This window comes from Platichthys flesus, chromosome 5 (genome assembly GCF_949316205.1).
Source record: "Platichthys flesus chromosome 5, fPlaFle2.1, whole genome shotgun sequence".
Lineage (NCBI taxonomy): Eukaryota > Metazoa > Chordata > Actinopteri > Pleuronectiformes > Pleuronectidae > Platichthys > Platichthys flesus.
Genome location: NC_084949.1, coordinates 17,204,170 through 17,215,813, shown reverse-complemented (window position 1 = coordinate 17,215,813; position 11,644 = coordinate 17,204,170). Strand labels below are relative to the sequence as shown.

Here is an 11,644-nt window from a genome sequence, read left to right as displayed (position 1 = left end):
GCGATCAGACCCTCGCCACGCTCAAATATGCTTACCGCGTCCAATCAAAGCCCTTATTTCGCACTTTGCTGTTTTTTTTTTGAGAGAAGTGGAAACTTATTGCACCCCCTACCTCTACAGAAAAAGACAAGGAAGTGCAATAATGTTGTCACATTTCACGCACCAGTCAGATCCCAATGGAATAAAGACCTCTGCATTGTTGACCTGAGTGGAAACCAACGTTTTTAGCTGGCTCTGCTCTGACTGGCTGGGGGTGGTGCATGGTGCAGTTTTGGACAGCATGATGCTAAATCCTAGAAATGCTACTTATAAATCCATAAGCTGTTCAGATGCAGTCATTTGAGGACATTGTTTCATCTATTTTGCCAGTGATGTTTTCAGGGAGACACGGCAATACTTGATTTAAATTTATAAACTAATACATTTATAAAGTGAAGCGCTTAATAATTTGAACTTTGGTAGGTGTAAATTTACCTGAGAAATCGGGAGAGAAACACAACTCAGTACATGTACATGTGAGGGTTGACAGGAGTTAGACCATCGCCCTTGGAGGTGGGACTTGAGAGCTCCCAGTATCTATAAGGACAAGTGCGGGCAATTACTGCCTCTTTGTCTGATGCCTGGTAGATGGTGACTGCTGTGTTTGTGCAGGTAAGGGAGACCGGGAGAAAGATGTTTTATCTGCCCGCTTGAGATCCAATGAGGTGTTTCATATATATTCAGCTGGCTGCGTCTCGATCCAGATTTCTGTGGCCCTATGGCTGAGTGAACATTCAGGGTTCACGTCTCCCCTGATTGAGCCACAGTACAGAGTCAGCCATCCATGGTCGCTGTAATAAGAAGGGCCCCATATTGAGCGAGGTAATATCTAATAGCAACGTAAAGGGTGATCCCCCTCTAATGTATTCGCTTGCAATTTGATAAATGACCTTGTCTCCCCCTCTTTGCAGGTTAAGCTTTGCCTAATTCCAGTGTGGTCAGACCACTGGTTTCTGCGTTGTCGGTCTGACACCTCATGCATCCCATTCCTGATGGACTGTTCAACCTTCAATCGTATGGATTGTTGTTTTTAAATAATATATTGTGAATCTGAACCAACTAACTCTCACTCTTTTCACAGTGGTAGTGATCAGTGTGCTCACGTGGTGCTGTCTATTGGGGTTTGTGATAGAATCTCCCCCTAGGAAGTACGCTGCCTTCATAATGGTCCTCGCTATTTAGGTTAAAGTGTGTTGTGTCTCTGTGGTGACAGTATTTGTTGTTTTAGCTTAAACAAACATTAAGAAATAAAACGCAATTTGTATTTATTTATAACTGTCGATAATTTTGGCCTTTCTTAGGTCCCCCATTTTAGTATTAATAGTAATAATAATAAAGCTTTAATTGTGAACTGAATTTACCTCTCTGCTCTTCTTGTACTGCTAAAATTAGATTGTGTCCATGCACACTGATGCCAGTGGAGTCAAGCATGACCCACAGGCTGTTTTAATGCTAAACAGTCATTCTAAACACTGTGTTGGGTCACATATAATTAAGACCAGTATAAAACCAAATGTGCGTGTGTATTAAAGGTGTGTACTTGTAAAAATAACAAGAGTGGGAATGTATAATGTCAGCAGAAAGGTTAGATTACATTAATAATATTACGTATTCATTTTACAACATGTCGTGTGACCGTTCACATACACTGGACATGTGCGCGCCAGTGTATAAAGGAAGATATCAAGAGAGTTTGTGGTGATAAGAGCCGACGACAGAGTCTGTGTATTGTCATGACATCACATGATGTCCGCAGTGGAAGTATGATGTCACTTCCTGCCTCTGTCGGCTGCACCCGGCTGCTCTGCCTCTCTCCTGAATAGTGGGGAGGATTTGTTGCTGTTGTGAACGCATTCCGTGCAGAAAACCTCCTGCTGCGTTGTGCATGTTTAAAATGCAAACTGAGTCTGATCATTATCCGCAGGTCACGTCTTTAATCGTCTATGGTAACAGCGATGTGATTTAAAAATAAAATGTAGTCGTGCATGAAGCTTTAGAAAAAGATACAAAGGATAAAAGTAATAATCTCCCACATTGTGTGTGATGCTGATGTTACAAGTACAAATTGACCTTGTTTTCACATTTTATATCTGAATCTGATGGAAAAATTACATTCCAATCACAAAAAAGAGTCAAACTGTCCAAGCAGAGAGCAGAGAGTTCCTCCGCCTGGAGGGTGTATAGGACATTTCGAAGATGGACGAGGGAGCAGGCTCCTCTGCGACCCAGGGGTTGTAACATAATGTTACAAGCTCATAATCTAATTGACCACAATTTGAAGCTGTATATCCTGAGTCCGGTAGGAGTGGTTGTGCTTAAGGCAACATTAACACTGTCCGAGGACAAACACCTTTTGTAATTATTATAAACGTGTTTTCAATATTGAATAAAAAACACGACATTTCTTTGATATTGACACAATGATTTGAGTTACTTTTATAAAACCATATATGAATCACCACAGGCAGATGTAGAACCAATCAATGCAGCTACAGCTCAGGGGCAGATGTGCTCCATGAGGTAGAGAAGGTTATTGATACTAATTACAGGGTTGGTGGTTTGATCCCGAGCCCCTCTTGCCGCAGGTCGGTGTGTCCTTGGGCAAGACAATGAATCCCAACTTGTTTAAAGTGTTTAGGCCAAAATGTTCTACGACCGCTCACTTCTATCATTTTGTAATGTTTGCAACTGCAAATATGTTTTGATGGAGACGTTATGCTGAATGGATTTGATGTAATGTATAAAGGTGGATGTAGCCACAGCTCCTCAAAATCCAAATGATCTTGATTTCCCCCTGGGGGCTGGCTGCAATAAGGTCTTTAACCCTGCCTCCTCTATGTTAATGGGTGGGACATTGACCAAACTAAAAGTACATGTTAAATACATTTTTTGCAAAGATGGTTTCTGACATTCCAGTTAGCTCTTATCACACTGATGTTTGTCTAAGTGCTAATTTTTCATTGGTTTGTTTAGGAGGGATTGGATGCATGACAACAGCGTGTGACCTCATGATTGACAGCTGAGACTGACTCCTGATTGGTTGTGCTTGCGTGTGGACCTCTGTACTGTGGCTCCACATCAGGATCTCTACTGAAAAGCGCGAGTTCAGCGTGTCTTGGATATCTAAGCAGGATTTTAGGAACAGGAGGGAGTGAAGGCATGGCTCTTTGCATTGATTTGTTTAAACTGTATTCTTTGATCAGAAATATGTGCATGTGCTGTTTACATGTGAGCAACTTACCTTAGAAGAGAGGCTAATGGAGGGGTATTGTGCCTAATGATGTGTTCACTTATTGGTGACTAATAAAGTCATATTGGGAACTAATTGCCTGCACTGTTTCTTCATTAAGCAAAGCATGACGTCCTGCCACAGGGCACTGGCTGCACACCCAGCTACAATCCCCTCCCATCTCAATACCTCACAGTTTTACTCCAGTTTTATTCTTCATTACCAAAGGTGGCCTTTCTCTGAAAGATATGACTTTTATCTTTTTCTTTTCCATGCTGTTATTCGCCTGTTTCGAGGCTCATTTTTTGCACATCGTCTTTTCTCATCTCAAATCTTCGACATTTTCTATTCATGTCTTTTTCCCTTCAGTCACCTTCACAGGCTCTGGAGAGACTGTCTTCTCACGTCTCCATCCGCACACCCCTCCATTTTGCACATGCCCACTGCCCTGCTTCTGGGCCACATCTCCCTCCCTACCTCCATCTCCAATTCTCCCCCCTCTTTTATTTATGGGAATATGCTGATGGGGCAAACCCAGGTAAAGATAGAATTCTCTTTCTTGTTCTCTGGCTACAGCGTGGGGAAACAGAAATCGAAATTGATAAACAAGTGAAATGGTGGAAGAGTGAACGAGCACACACAATTAATCACTGAGCTGTCATTTGTCCTAAAAAGCCCAGCCATTCATCAAAATGAACAGAGGAGAAAGAAGGAAGGGGCGCACGAGGTAGAGGCAAAGAGAGGAGAGAGAGAACTATCACAGGATCGGTGCAGGATTTAATTAGGTCAGCGGCAAGTAATGTGGCTGTGTTAATGCTGATCTTTGCTTTGGAGATGGAACAGCAGGCTGGTGGGAGATCGGGGTCAGCAGGAGAGTAATTCACTCTCACGAGGGAGGAAACAAGAAAAAAGGCAATGTCTTTAAATTCAGTCGCGTGTTCGTCACACAAAAACAAAAGCACAAAACAAGGAACAATGTCACCTAAATGCCAGAAGGACGTGTTGTGTATTTTTCAAGAACACACGTAAAGCCAAAAAAGAGCAAGAGGGGAACAAAATAAACAAAGAATGAAATAACACATTTAACCTGAGGGAATGTCAACCCGACAATCTGTCATTTTACTTGACAGGGGTCATTCTTTCCTTTGCATTGCTGCCGTGGCCTGTCACGAAACATTAGAAAAATGAAAACTTACTTCAGTGACATTGCCTTTGAATTTAGATTAAAAAACCTGCACTTCTGCTCTTTTTGCGCGCGCCCCTGCTTGTCAGAGTTAAGGACAAATCACAGGTAGGGTTAATGGGATCCGTCTGTGTCAGAACATCCCTCAGGGAGAAAAGAAATAGGAAGACGGACTGATAAAACGAGGGTTGAGGTGAGAGTGGAAGGTGAGGTTGCCACGATGGGTGGTGGAGCGGAGGAAGGACGGAGGGAGCTGCCTCTGGTGCGAGGCCGGGAGTCGTGCGAGGCTAAACTTGGGGAGGTGACACGTGGTGAAAAGAATAATGCATCTTGACAGAACAGCTCTCTCTGCCAACACGACCAATGCACACCCCCCCCCCCCCCCCCTTCCCCGAAGCCGAGCTATGTGGAGCACAAGCAGCACCTGTGAACCAACCAACTGCCACCCTCTGGGGGAGCGTCAACAACCTGCCACCTGCTTAAAAAATGCACTCGCCAAATTCACTCCGCCCGTTAAAGTCGGTGCATTTCATCAGACGCGTCGCTGTGATAAGTGATGACTGCTTCCCCGATGAGACTTTGGTTAGAGGAAGGCTGTGTGGCTGTCTGCCTGAGTTCAGTGGCTTTACAGCTCATATCTGCGTGTGCAACTTTAACTCGCAGGAGAAACCACGTTTTTGTTTACTACACGTCATCACCTGCGCCGCCCTCATCATCGAAAACTCTCGAATCTCACCTCTCCAAGTTGACATCTTCATCTTGTACGTTCATGACACCTCTCTTTCTTCCTGAGATATTTATATTCTCTCAGCTCATAGTTTTTGCGTCTGTCCCATGTTAGAATATCATCAACACGCCCACTCACTTGCTGTGATTTTCCAGACATTTTTATGTCGCGTTCTCACATGGGCTCCCTCTCACACTCTCTGGGCGTTTTACAAGACGCCTGGCAGGAAACGATGTGTGACTACTGAGCAGAGACATCAGATGTTGTACCTAGGATCCGCTGGAGCCACTCTCCCAATTTGCGGGGGGGGGGGGGGGGGGGGGGGGTCACAGCTCAAAATTATTACCAGAGAGACCACTCTGGACTTTCATCTTTCACATTTGCTCCAGTTGTTCATTCACCCTCTGGTACTCCCCAATCTTCTGATGCTCCTTCAACCTGATGTTACCCTCAGCTGGAATTGCCCCATCTATCTAACTGTGTCTGGTTGGTTGTCCAGTAGTTGTTTGTCAGTCTGGAACATGAGGTCCCGCAGATTCTTCTCTATGTTGTTCTTGACCACTTCCTCTGCTATGTCCCGTTGGAATTTGGGTCCTGTGATCCATATTTATTGCCCAGATGTTTGTATATCAACTTCATCTTCATTTTCAGGTTCATTGTCCCAGAGAGGAATAAAGGGCAAACAGGAATTCACAGGCACAAGAAAGAAAAAATACATAAATACATCAAAAAACAAGAGCAAGACCCTCATCACCCATCAGGATGTCTAATCAACTAGGTCTTTCATTAGAACTGAATAGTTTGATGGCCTTTGTAAGAATATAAAAGCACCTGAACTCCATCTGCATGAACTTATGCTGTATTTGGCTCTGCTGCCAAATGATTGGCTGGTTGCATAATTGCATATATAAGCACATGCTCATGTTTAGTGAGTGTATTTACTATGCGTTTACTTAAATGTATCAATTCTTTATTAACATTTTTAAAAATAAGGAGTCCTATAAGTTGTCGAACTGTGTACTTACATTATCCGGATTTTTCAGACTTTGTTCAAACCCATAGAAATCCCCAATTGTATTCAAGCAAACAGAAAGTTTCATATAAGTCGCCCTTTTTGTTAAATCATATCCACTTCACCTGTGGTTTTGTCAGTCTCCAATGTAACGTATGAGGATTGAATACACTCTGCTAGCCAGTGGGCCAGTCGGCTGTTTTTATTAATAAATCATGATTATTAATGCCGTTTGGTGAGTTACATGAATAAATTAACTTATCCTTGAACATTATTTGCACATCAGGTCGATTTTCAGAAGCAATGGAGGTGAGCTCTGATGATCCTACGCTGCTTCTCAGTGTCATTGAACTATCTTGTTGTTGTTTTGATTGAGAGACCCCTACTGGCCGAAGTTACACATTGGAGGTTTAATAGCACAGACACTCTTACAGCACCACACATCTGAAGATCTGCATTTTTCTGCAAACAAAAAAAGAAAACTTAAGTCACTTTTGAGAAGTGACTCAGGAATTCAAGATGTGTCTGCATGTACATTCAAGGGCAAGCATTGGATAAAGTTAGTTCATTTGATCTTCATAAGATGCCATTTATGCAATTTTACCTTTTGCTGTGTGGTCCTGAACGTTTGAAAAACTCAGCATGTGCCGCTGCTCCGGTATGTAAATAGAGGTTTGCTCAATCTCAGAGCTAATGGCTGGCTGAGAGTCAGCGGAGGTTGTGGTTGTAGACTTAATGGAAAACCTGCACTGCTTTGTGCTGTCGTAATGGGGGGAGATTATCGTGCCATGCAGACGGACTGGATGAATGCTCCTCCACAAATTGCTCGTAACTCTCCCTCCTTCCCACCAGTCGCCCTCCCTCTCCTTCTAGATGTTTATGAAGGACACCATAAACATAAGTGGCGCAGAAGCTTTAATCATGGCGGGGGGGGCACATATAGCTGACAGTTAGGGATGGAGTTTTGGACTATGCTGTATCTCTTAATGATAATTTGCATGACAGTCTCTATACTTCTTCTTCAATAGCCTCCTCTACCCTTTTTCTTTCTGTTATTTCTATGGCTCTGTGTCAAATATCCATCTGACAGGCTACCTAATGTTTACCTCCGAGAAAGATCAATACCACAGTGTCATTGTCCAGACTTCATCCTTCAAGCACAATTGATTGTGTTTCTTCCTGTGCCTGGACACGCTGGAACCAGACGGATCCATGCTGCGGTTTGGTGTCAAAGTGAATGGAAAACACTGTCTATAAAGTTAACTTAGTTCCCTCTGAATATGCTCATTCTGTCATTTAAAGGACATCATCCCTGTTACTTTTTCAATTAGATTGTAAATATATTGCCTCAGGGCGGGATAGAAGTGAGATGGTGCGATGGAAATCGTGACAATTATTAGCTTTTTATGGAAATGTGGACACAGAACTGGAATTGATCCCAAAAATCCACTCTGTTAGGCTCAAGATTCAAAACAAGGATTTTGTAGTATTTGTACTTACTTATCGTCTTAGGCCTTAATCCCCTTTTCCTGTTTCTATGGCGCACACAGATACACACACATCGGGGACTTGTTCTTTAATAGAAAGTTAGTCCCAATGAAACTATTGAAATATTGATTATTCAGAATAATCAAAAAATTTAGTGAAATACATGAAAAATAGCAAACTAAAATGTACACTGAACATTCTGCAGGCCACCTCTGAAACCTTTAGTTATTTAGAATTTTCATATATTTGATTTATTGAGATGGTTTTTTAGTGGTATTCTTCAAAAGGTAGGTATCATTAAATTAAAATGAATTTGAGTTGTTCCTGTTAATTTCCCCAATTACATAGCACTATCAAGATGGGGAAAGAAACACAAATCCAACCAAATATTTAGAATAAACATATTTTTTGCTTAGATTTAGTTTTATATTTTAAACACACATTCTTTTCCGCATTGGTTTGTTCTGTAAAATACATTTTAATATCTCTACATTTTCAGCAAACATAAACACAGGTACAAAAGAATCCTATTGTCTATTATTATAGGCCAACCAATATATCTGTCAGGCTTGAGTTTTAATACAGTGTTTACACTGGTCACAATTCTTCTTCTTCAGTGGAGAAATAAGGAATCCTTCAAGTATGGATTTATTTTATTGGTTCAATATAAAAAATACTTCAGTCTGATATGTTTTTACCTACAGAATGTCAACTCTCCAATTTGCTAAAAAACAGAAAAAAAAACCAAGGACCTCATTCCAGTGTCCTCGATTGTTGCTGTGACCCGGGGGAAAAAAAGGGTAATTGAGAAATTTTCTGGGGTCAACCAATCCTTCAGAAAATACAGGAAAACTCTGTGATTGAGTGTAAATCGCCCATTGCCTACACATGTTGAGACTGCTGTGAGAGCCCTCCAGGTGAAGTACAGGCTGGGTCTTGGGCGTCCAGCCGTGTGGAGAGAGAGCGTCTGAGAGTCGGGTGGTCAGCGGGTCAGCTGATCCTGGCTGCCGTGGGTGGAGAACAGTTTGCAAGCGTGCTTCATCATTTCCAAGCTTCCCTGGAGAAAAAACATCCCCATGATCCCAGGAGAGGACTCTGTTATCTCTTCGCCGGCGTGACGAGGACTCAGACATCTGTTAATTTGACAGAGGTGTACTTCAGGAGCACCTCTGCAATCATTTCAAGCCACTTAAAGCATGCAGTCCGTATCTAAAGCCCCTATTTATAGTTGAGTAGTTCACCATCAGTATGGGGAGTATTAATCCATGTCATTCCCAACTCATCCAGCCCCTTTGCGAATTAATGAACATACAGTGTTATGGTCTGTTAATGCAATATTGATGAGGTAATGCCGATAGTAATGAGATGCCCAAAGTAAATCACAGTGTTCACATTTGGATGAGCCTGCACATGTATTTACGCTCCCCTCTTTTCAGCTGTCCATTAATTTAATTGACCAGGCTTGTTGTTGTTCATCTGTTACGTTTCAACCATGGTTAATTACAAATTTATCAATTAAAGTGCTGACAGTTTCCCAACCAGTGACACATCACCGAGATGGGCTTTGGCTTTTATCCTCGTGGGCTGCGATCACAATAGCTCTCCTACTTGAGCTCACAACCAAAACATGTTTTTATCTCACTTCCTCTGGAGGATTTTATTTATTGTTAATATTAAGTCAATTTCCAATCCTTTGAGGGTTTTTATGTCTCTGTGTCGGTGTCAGCCAGTGGCCGGAGGCGTTGTGTTTTCTGGTTTATGGGTTGTTTGACCTCCCTTTCCTGTGAACAAGATATTTCAAGAAAGGAGGGACTTGTAATAGTAAGTGATAAAAACATCTGTTTGGACTCAAGGATGAACTTATCAGATTTTGAGATTAAAGATCAGAGGCAAAGGTTTCTGTGACCTCACAAACAACATTTATGTTTGCCTTGCGAGTGCAATTATTTAGGAACACCTCCAGGGAATTCTTCCAACTCTGGTAGAAACATTCGTGTAGACTCAAGAATGAACTGATTCGATTTTTGGTGGTCACACGTCACAGGTCAAGGTGGACTCACAAAACATGTTATCTGTCTCTTTCACGTGGTATCTCAAGTCTGCCTTAAGGGAATTTCTTCACATTTTAATCATTTGCTGTTTGCAATTAAGATTGAATGATAAGATTTGGGGGGTGTCAAAGGTCAAGGTCAAGGTGACCTCATGTTGATTTGTATATAAACTGTTCTGGTTGGCGGAGGCATACAACTGCAGGGTGGTTATTCTCGTTTTTTCAACTGTCTTCTTCACTTTTTTAATTTTTTCCAGACATTTACACCAGTAAATCTTTTACTGAAATTGTCTTATCTTTTATTGTCTGGGTTCCCACATAATGTCCACACATATCTATAATATGTGGTATCATGATGATCTTTCATTGGACCCTTCATTCGTCTGTAACTGCATTTTATATCATACTAAAATGAACAGTATCTAAAGCCATTCAGAGACTCAGAAATCTCCACTGTCGTCCTGCATTGTCATGTCACCGATGTGTGATTGTGTGTTTTTTTTTTCATTGTATTACTTTGGCAGATGTCGGCTGTTACTGTAAGTACTGCCACAGTTGGTCTCTCTCACACACAGACGCACACAAACCCGGCTTGTATTGGCCGTAGTGATTATAGTAATAGTAGTAGAAGCATGATTATATGGCTGCAGTGTGTTTTGTTGAGCTCAGTCAACATGGGAATCAATATTAACTACTTAACATGTAATATATATAAAAGGGTGATTGTAGGATCTATAACAGTCATATACTTATTATTAGTGATTTCTGTTGTCTGTTTTCTGTTGTCTGTTGTCTGTTGTCTGTTGTCTGTTGTCTGTTGTCTGTTGTCTGTATGATGTTGGTTAGTCGGCTCATGTCTTTTCTCTTTCAAATCCCCAGAGACACGCACACACACACACACACACACACACACACGCACGCACACAAGCACGCACACCCACACGGACACACACACACACACACACACACACACACACACACACACACACACACACACACTTATTCCCGGGTTTCCTCAAATCCCCCCACTGCTGAGAAAGTGAGTGGCAGTGCCGTACGCATACAGTCTGCAAACAGAGCTGAGGGGATTTTAACTGGATACGTCACAACTAAAGGGGGGAAAGAAAAGAGGGAGGGACAGGGGAGGAGGGGAGAGAAGGAGAGAGGAGAGGAGAGCAACCGATGAACAGAGAGAGAAAGAGAGGGGAGAGGGAGTGAGTGAGAGAGAGTGGAGAGGGATATATTGAGTCAAAGCTGGTCTGCATGCTCCACAGTGTGTGAGAGACAGAGGACGTGAGAGCGGGTAAGATGGAGTGCTGGCACAGATGAAGACTGTCCCTGGGTACGTATTTGTGGACGGCTATATTGGTGCATGTGTCAGCTTGTGGAAAGTGTGTGTGTTTGTGCCTCTGCGCATACACATGTGCATGCATGTGCTCTGCGTCTCCATATGTAAGAGGGATCGGAGCGAATTGAGTTTTCATGCAACATGCTGCAAGTGTGTCATTTGTACATGGGTAGGACCGCAGTGAATGTGTTCCTTGTTACGTAAGAGCAGGATGAGAGACTGAATGATTGAGGCTATTGAAGATGGGAACTGGCAGTTTGAGTCTTTATCTGTGTGACAGGTCTAAACGCACTCACATGTGTGTGTGTGTGTGTGAGAGAGAGAGTCTGTTCAAGTGCTGCAACTTCCCATGGTGAGGAGGCAGTGATGTGCATGTTTTAAGTCTCGTCCTGCTCCGTTATAGGCGGGTTAGCTGTTAAATTGTCAGTACACGCAAGAATCCCTCCGAGCATGTGTCTTAGTGTGTGTGTAAAAAAAGACAGAGTGAATATTTTATGATGCACTGGAGGTGAGTTATAGATAGTTATATGACTGCAACTGACGAAAAGGAAGATCTTTGTAGTATTTT

General features: G+C 42.3%; 1 protein-coding gene across 1 annotated transcript in view; it reads left to right on the top strand.

The window, feature by feature from the left end:
• Window positions 1–10,935: 10,935 nt before the first annotated feature.
• Window positions 10,936–11,644, top strand: part of doc2d (double C2-like domains, delta) — a 35,488-nt gene continuing 34,779 nt past the window's right edge. Inside the window, exon 1 of the mRNA XM_062388504.1 lies at window positions 10,936–11,070. The gene's annotated coding sequence lies outside the window, so the exon portion shown is untranslated. The remainder of the gene's footprint in view (window positions 11,071–11,644) is intronic.